A 9093-nucleotide genomic window follows, 5' to 3' on the forward strand; every position below is an offset into this window, starting at 1 on the left:
TTTGAGTCTTTTATGCTTTTCACTTCATATTCTAGATTTCCCTTAATTGGTATGGGTGGAGGTGGTGGTTCAGGTCGGGTTTTTGGGTTGTACGGCTTAAGTAAGGACACATGGAATGTAGTATGTACTGGATATTCTTTTGGTAAATCTAATTTTACTGTTACCGGGTTTACTATGGCAGTTATACTAAAGGGTCCAATGAAACGTGGTTGCAGCTTTCGGGATCCCTCTATGTTTAGGTTCTTTGTGGAGAGCCATACCTTGTCACCAATTTTATACATTGGGGCCTCAGATCTGTGTTTGTCTGCTTGTCTTTTCATGCTTTCCTTGTACTTTAATAAATGTTTCCTGGCTTTGTCTTGTATGTCACCTAACCTCGTTAGTCTATCCGTTACTGTAGGCAACAGGGACTCTTCTAACAAAATGGGTATAGCTCTTGGATGATACCCCTGCAAGAAATAGAATGGTGAGCAAAGTAGAGCTGAATGCTCAGTATTATTATAAACAAACTCCGCTACAGGGAGAGCTTCCACCCATTCACTAGAATAATCAGCCAATAAACAACGCAGCGTTTGAAGTAAGGTTTGGTTCAGTCGTTCAGTCTGTCCATCTGTCTCTGGGTGGAAAGCAGTGGATAATGCCACATCTATTTTCAGTTTTTCACATAATTTTTTCCAAAATCTAGAGTTGAACTGGCTCCCTCGGTCTGACACCACTTTGCTTGGCAAACCATGTAAACGCACAATTTCCCTTATAAAAATATCGACAAATTCTGCTGCCGTGGGTAATTTCCGTAATGGAACAAAATGTGCCATTTTAGATAAAAAATCCACTATAACCAACACTGTTGTGAAGGATTTTACAGGTGGTAAGCCTACAATAAAGTCTACGCTCACAGTGTGCCAAGGTTGCTTGGGTGTTGGCATTGGTATTAACAAGCCGTCAGGGGCCTTATGAGAAGATTTATGTCTTGCACAAATTGGATAGGTAGTGACAAATTGCTTAATGTCCTTTCTGATAGTGTCCCACCAAAAGTGTTTTTGCACATTTTCCAGGATTTTTACCCAACCAGGATGACCTGCCAACGGTGAGGTGTGATGCCAAATTATCACCTGTGTTTGTAATTCAGAGGTGGGCACTAACAGCATGTTGTCGTGATACAATAAACCTCGTTGTATTGTGTTATGGGAATCCTTTAACCAATCCTGAGGTGCTATTTGCATGTGTGCATTATATAGATCTGTGATGAAATCCTTCTGTTGTACTGGTGCCAAAAACTTTTGGGGAGGAATAATGGGTTCTCCTATTTTATCTTGTTTCATGTCTGAGGTATGTCCGTATCTAGATAACACATCAGATTGAATTTGTTGTGCACCTGGTCTATAGGTTATAACAAAGTCAAATGTGCTAAAAAAAATTCACCAGCGCATCTGACGTGGTGTTAGTGCTTTAAGTGATCCAAAAAACTGTAGGTTCTTATGGTCAGAAAAGATTGTAACTGGGTACTTGGCTCCCATTAAATGATGCCTCCATTCTGAAAAGGCTACTTTGATAGCTAGTAGTTCCCTTTCAGCCACAGTGTAATTTTGTTCAGCTGGTAATAACTTTTTGGAATAGAAGGCTATAGGATGTAACTGGCCATCTACTGTATCTCGTTGAGAGAGAACTCCTCCTAAAGCTACTTGTGAAGCATCCGCTTCAACAAAAAAGGGCAAGTCAGGATCAGGATGTTTTAGAATTGGGGCTGAAGTGAACTTTTGTTTTAGGAGTTGAAAGGCGTGTGCCGCCTCATCAGTCCAAAGAAATCGTTGTCCTTTCCGCAACAAGGTAGTTATTGGGGCCGCAATGTCTGAAAAATGTGCAATAAACCTCCTATAAAAATTGGCGAAACCCAGAAATTTCTGAATATCTTTTACAGAGGATGGTTCTGGCCAATCAGCAATAGCACTGATTTTCTTTATATTCATAGTTATTCCTTGAGGTGACAGGCAGTATCCTAAAAAGTCCACCTTGCTGACATTAAAAGTACACTTTTCTAACTTAGCAAAAAGATGATTTTCTTTTAACTTTGATAATACTGCACGAACATGTTGGGTATGTTCTTCTGAGTTCTTAGAGTAAATGAGGATGTCGTCTATGTATACTATGACACAAACATCCAGGAATTCGTGTAGGACCTCATTTATAAAGAACTGAAAGGCCGCAAGGGCATTACATGACCCAAAGGGCATTACTGTGTACTCAAATAAACCAAACTTTGTCTTGAATGCTGTCTTCCACTCATCCCCCTCTTTTACTCGGACCAGGTGGTAAGCTCCCCGCAGATCTAGTTTAGTGTATACAGTAGAATGTCTTAATTGATCCAACAACACAGGTATTAGAGGAAGAGGATATTTATTCTTTATTGTAGCCTTATTTAGTCCTCTATAATCGATACACGCGCGCAGGGATTTATCCGGCTTCGGGATAAAAAAGAGTGGAGATGATACCGGAGATGTGGAATGACGGATGAACCCAGACTGTAGTAGGTCATCTAGGTAGGTTCTTAAGTATTTGGTTTCTTCGTCAGTCAAAGCATATACTCTGTTATTAGGTAAAGGGGCCCCTGGGATAAGATCTATACAGCAGTCATAAGACCGATGTGGGGGCAGCACACTAGCCTTTACTGGATCAAAGACGTCTTTAAAGTCAGAATATTCAGGAGGGAGACTTGGTTCATCTTGTGTAACACTAGCACAGTGTAATACTGTGCTCTGTTCTGTACCTGCTTCTTGATAGCAATTGGTTCTACAGAAAGAGGAATCCAAAGTAACAGTTCTATTCACCCAGTCAATTTTTGGGTTATGAGTTGTTAACCTAGGTACCCCGAGAATCAAACCAAAATTAGGAGTATCTATCAGATCAAAGCTAATCACCTTTGTGTGCCCGTTCTGACAGACCATAACAAGTGGACTTGTTTGTTTTGTGATTAATCCAGAGGTCAATTCTGACCCATCCACTGCAAATACTGCTTCTGGACAAGGCTTTAGGCACATAGGAAGTCCTAAGTTTTCAGCTAACTTATTATCCACAAAATTTCCTGTCGCGCCTGAGTCCAGTAGGACAGGGAGAGAATGCCTCACTTGGGTAGTAACAATTAAAACGACCTGAATTATGAAATGTCTAGGTATGTGCGGTACCATGAAGGCTGCAGCATTAGAGGTTTGATTAAGATGTTTTCTCGAACAAGTAACCTCTCCCCTTGTCGATCTTAATCGTTTCCCGATTCAGTTGAGGAGGTGGAGGAAACAGCACCCTTTCGTGGAGTTTTAAGCTTTACTGGACATTCTCTGGCAAAGTGACCTGCCCTGCCACAATATAAACATAATTGAAGTTTTCTCCTTCTTTCTTTTTCCTCTGATGTGAGTGGACCTCTGAGTGTCCCTATTTGCATAGGCTCAGGTTCAGGGAGTTTATTATCTGTGTCTTTCTTCTCGTGTTTAATAAAAGTTAACCGTGATTCCAGTTTGTATTTATCTCCCTTTCTTTCTCCTAGTCTATGTTCTAATTTTACAACTAAATCTACAAAGTCCGAATAGTCTTCTGGCAAATCAACGATATGAGCCAGCGCGTCTTTTAACTCGTCTCTCAAACCTTTATAAAAAAGGGAGACACGCTTTCCTTCTGGCCACTGTGTCTCGGTGAGTAAACGATTAAAACTAGTGAGATAGGTCAATAAATCCTTGTTACCTTGTTTAAGATTTAAAAGCTCATTATCACTTGCCTGCATGAAAGTGTGTTTTGCAAAAAGGCTGGTCATGGTACGTTTAAATTGATTCCAATTATGGAGGATGGGATCATCTCTATCCACAAAAGGAATTGACCAATTGGCTGCTGTGCCACCCAAATAAGACAAGACGAATGCCACTTTCGTAGCATCAGTAGGGAACTGTTGTGGCTTACAAACGAAGTGTAATTGACATTGATGGATAAAAACATGGAATTTGTTACTATCTCCATGAAAACGTTCAGGTGCTGCTAAGGGCACAGCATTAGGAACATTAACAGTAACCTCAACTGGGGGAGGCAAAGTTGTATGTTTTGATGGCGCCCCTGTCTCTGAGGAGGTTTTAAACAAAGGCGTAAAAGCTGTGTTCCACTGAGATCCCCTAAATTTATACCTGCTTAAATCCTGTTTTAAAGAGGTATTCTCCATCTTTAATCTCTCTATTTCCTCTTGCATTTGTTGCAAGATGCCAGACACTGATTCATTACGAGCCGAGTCCTTATTTAGGGCCTGCGCCATATCCGTGACGTCAATGCCCTCTATTTCTTCCCCGGTATTCTTCGTCCACCAGAACTGAAATTTTTTAAGGCTTGTGCTTCTGTCAAAGCCCAGCTCACCTGAGTTCTTGTTCAGTTCTGATGGAGGTTGAAGACAATCCGACCCCACCCTGAAACTGCTTGTTCCAGCACACTAGTTTTTAACACAGTGCACTAAGAACAGAAGCTCAAGGGTAGGGGGGAAGTGGATAAAATAAAAAAGAGACAACACGTTCTTGCGTTTCCACTGTTGAAGTGCTGCACAAATCTGCGTCCCTTTCTGACTTCTGTAGAAACTGGTGCCTAATGAAACATAAACAAAGAACAGATAAGTGCAACCTATTCCTAAATGGGTTCCTGACTATCCCTTTATTTATTAGAAATTCTCTTCTAAAAGTACCTCTTGGATCCTGGTCTCTAGTTTCCAGGTTTGGAATGTGTTACTGCTCTGGGATGTGCTTTCTATTACTGTAAAGCTTCTAAAACATTAAACAAATACCGTTATCAGAATTACCAATATCAAACATTCATCTTAATATAACTAAAGCCTAAATTCCCAATAGCAGACTCACTTTTCCCATATCTCCAGAATCTTTTAGAAAACAAATACTGTACTTTTACATCAAAATACAGCATGTAATTTGTGCAAGTCCTTGATTTACTGTTTGCCTTGCTGTTAATGGTTTCCACTGTTCGATTCTTAAAAGTTCCATAAAAAAAAACAATGTTTGTTTCACAAAGCTCCGCAAGGTATTCTTGCAACAAAGAGCCTGAATCACAATGTTCGTGGAAGGTATCTTGCTTCAAACCGTCCACACACGAATCCAGAAATTGTTGTCAAAGTTCCTTCAGGTAATAAAAAGTTTTGCACTTACTTGTTGCTGGCAAGAGATACTGATCAGTCTAACCTTGTCTTCTTTCTCTTTTGCAGGTTGTTTGTAGGAGAGAGGCTGAGGCAAGGAGGAACCGGAAACCAGAAGAAGGAAGAGCCAGCAGCTGCGCCCATTGAAGCCAATGAAAGTCTGTAGAGAGCAGGAGTGCCAGCGCGAGGGATCTGGTCTCAGGTAAGCGGGAGGTAGACGAGCACAAGCACTGGGTGAGGCTCGGGGGCTGCCTTTTATAGACAGGGCTGGGTGTGGTTCGAAGAGCTGGGTGTGGTTTGAAGGGCTGGGTGTGGTCCTCACATGCTGCACATGTTCTTGAAAGGTGAGCAGAGCTGGGTGTGGTTTGAAGGGCTGGGTGTGGTCCTCACATGCTGCACATGTTCTTGAAAGGTGTGCAGAGTTTCAGTTATTATGCAAATGAGTTGAATTAACACATGGCCTAGGGAGGAGTGTTTTAAAGAAGCCTTGGTAAAAGCAAGGCCCAATGTGTAAACAAAACAGCACATTAAACAACATACACAGAAGCCTAAGGGGGGGGGGAAGGTGAGATAACAAGAAAGGGTTTGAATAGTAAGTTTAAAAGGGAGCTATTACAGAACCCACTAGTGCAGTGAGAGGGGACATGCTCTTTGCTGTGCACAAACCCTAACAGAATGGGACTGGAAAGAGGAAGTCTGAGGGGGGAGTGGGAAAACAGAGACACTGGCTGCCATCAGATAGGAGGACAGAGCCTGGATCGATCTCTGTTGGCCACCAAGCCAGTGTGAATGCCCTCCAGGAATGTATTAGTCTGTTGCATATGGGCTGCCAGCCCCTGGATGGCATTCACAATGGTTGACTGCCCTACAGAGGTGGATCTCAGGAGGTCAATAGCCTCCTCACTCAGGGCAGCAGGGCTCACTGGGGCAGGGCCTGAGGTGCCTGGGGCGAAGGAGATGCCCACCCTCCTGGGTGAACGGGCATGGGCAACACAATGAGGGGCTGCTGGGAGGGCAGTGCCGGTACGGGAGATGGCGGCTGTACCTGTTGCTGGGGTGGTCACAGAGGTGTCCAACACTACCAGGGAGCTTCCATCGGAGGAGGTATCTGTGTCAGAACTGTCCCCTCCAGTCTCCACCATAGTGCTTCCCTTGCCCTCTGTCCCACTGGTGCCCTCACTGTCGGTGGACTCTGTCTCCTGGGTCCTGTGGGATGCAGCTTCCTCCATTGCCGGTGCCTCTGCTCCTCCGCCAGATGATGCTAAGGCACATAAGGACAAAAGGGGGGGAAGAGACAAAGGATGCATTTGGTCAATGGCTGCACCAATACCACTGTTGGGGTACACAGCACGCTCACACACAGGGAACAGCCCTACGCAATATGCCACAGCACTACCAGAGAAATAGTTAACAGCCAAGGCATGGGGAGGGGCCCACACCACCAACTGCTGCACACCCGGGACCCACGCAGCCCTGATCAGTAGTGGATGCCAATGAGCTAGGTTGCAAGATTTCCCTTTGTGAACCCAAGCCACCAGGGGACCTACGCTGCAATGTCAGGGCTGGCCTAGGGGCACCCACTGACACACATCCCCCACCTGGATACCATTCTACCAAGCATAAGTTGTAATGATGGGTACTGTATTCACCCCCTTGTGGCTGCTGTGATGCCCTCATGGGGGTCAAGGTTCGACGGGCAGCCTTTCCCCGTTGGGAGGCCATCCCCAGCTGGCACTCCTCTGTCTTCCATGCGCAGCATCTCAGGTCCTCCCACTGTTTCTGAGAGTGGATGCTCTGCCTGCCATAGACCCCTAGGGTCCGCACCTCCTTGGCCATGGCACACGTATACACTTCTTTTGATGAGCGCTGACCTGCAGAGGCAATACACACAGGAAAATGGTATTAGTCAAGCAGTCCTGCGTGTTATACTTGTGGCCCACCATACCCTTTCACATCACTATTTATACACACATGGCCCTGCACACAACCAATACGCCGCCCAGAGGGCATTCACCCACCCACCCCCTTGCACTAGGCCTTCACACACACCACTCCATGCATTCCTGCCACATGCATTGTGCCCACAGTGTACTCACCTGTTGGTCTGGAGGCCCATACACCAGTCCATACTGGGGTAGGACCCCATTCACCAGTCTCTCCAGCTCCTCCGAAGTGAAGGCCCTTTCCCCAGTCACAAGGGCCATAGTAGGTTATAGACACAGGTCACAGCAGCACATGCAGTGTAGGTCCTCTCCTGTTGAAGATCAGGTAGCAAGTGAGGGATGAGATATAAAATGGTGCTGACATCTGCGACAGTGCATACTGTCACCGCCGGTGTAGATCACCATTGGTCACTGTAACCCATAGGGCCCAATGTTAACCAATGAGGAGTTGCACAGCGGTTCCAGACTGCCCCCCAGCAAAGGTGCATAATGTCAGCGGAACTACCTCACTTCCACCTGTCCCTCCACACAGGACATGTGGACGCCATTTCATGGGGGGAAGGCCCTGGAAACTTGCTGTGCCACTGGTGAAATTAGGACATACTGGACAAACCACACTTACCCATTACAAGTTAACAGCATGCATAGTTCTGTTGTATCTCCATTGTTCAGTTTGTAACCAGCTCCTCACTCTTTTGCCCCATAGATTGCTACCACTGCAGATGAATTGGAGATGGAGACTTTCCCCCGTGTACAGACCCTTGGTGGACTTGGCAACAATGGAGGACAGGCACATTATCCTCACCTATAGACTTGACAGGGCCACAATCACAGAGCTGTGTGCTCAATTGGAGCCTGACCTGATATCTGCTATCCGTCACCCAACTGGGATCCCCTTCTTGTGCAAGTTCTATCAGTGCTTCATTTCCTGGCAACTGGTTCTTTCCAAGTGACAGTGGGCTTGACAGTAGAAATGTCACACCCAATGTTCTCAATAGTGCTAACAAGAGTGCTGTCTGCCCTGATTAAACACACGTGCAGCTACATTGTATTTTCCCAGGTTGAAGATTTGGCCACAGTGAAGGCAGAGTTCTATGCAATGGGACATATCCCCAACATAATTGGGGCGACTGATGGAACAGGTGTTTAGAAATCCTAAGAACATTCCCTCTATGAATGTACAGATGGTGTGCTTGGCGGACCTGTAGATCTCCGACGTCAGTGCTAAGTATCCTGGGTCAGTGCATGATTCCTTTCTCCTGGGGAATAGCAGCATCCCAAATGTGATTGCCCAACTACAGAGGCACAGGGTGTGGCTAATAGGTGAGCCCTGGTTCCCTCGCGGCATATGTTGGTGTATGGGTATGGTGTGGGCCATATAGGATAGTGTGTGGCTAAATGTTGTCCCTCAATATTTGCAGGTGACTCTGGTTACCCCAACCTATCATTGCTGCTGACCCCTGTGAGGAATGCCACGACAAGGGCAGAGGAATGTTATAATGAAGCCCATGGGTGAACAAGAAGGATAATAGAAAGAATCTTTGGTTTCCTGAAGGCTAAGTTTTGGTGCCTTTATCTAACAGGTGGATCCCTCTGCTACTCACCCAAGAAGGTCTGCCAGATAGTAGTGGCATGCTGCATGTTGCACAACCTTGCCCTGAGATGCCATGTGCCTTTTCTGCAGGAGGAGGATGCTGGAGACGCCTGTGTGCCAGCAGTGGACCCTGTGGACAGTGAGGATGAGGAGGCAGAGGATGAGGACAACAGAACATCAGTGATCAGACAATACTTCCAATGACACACAGGTAAGAGAGTGTTACTTCACATTTCATTTACATTTGTTTGAATTTCTGTGGCACTGGCCTGCTGTTATTTCACACCTCTATGCCCACTTAATGTACCATCTGTACAGATGAAATGCAATATTTTTACCTGTTTCAATGAATACATAATTGAAAATATGACATACCCCATTCACCAGTCTCT

The sequence above is a fragment of the Pleurodeles waltl genome, chromosome 8 (genome assembly GCF_031143425.1).
Source record: "Pleurodeles waltl isolate 20211129_DDA chromosome 8, aPleWal1.hap1.20221129, whole genome shotgun sequence".
Taxonomy (NCBI): Eukaryota; Metazoa; Chordata; class Amphibia; order Caudata; family Salamandridae; genus Pleurodeles; species Pleurodeles waltl.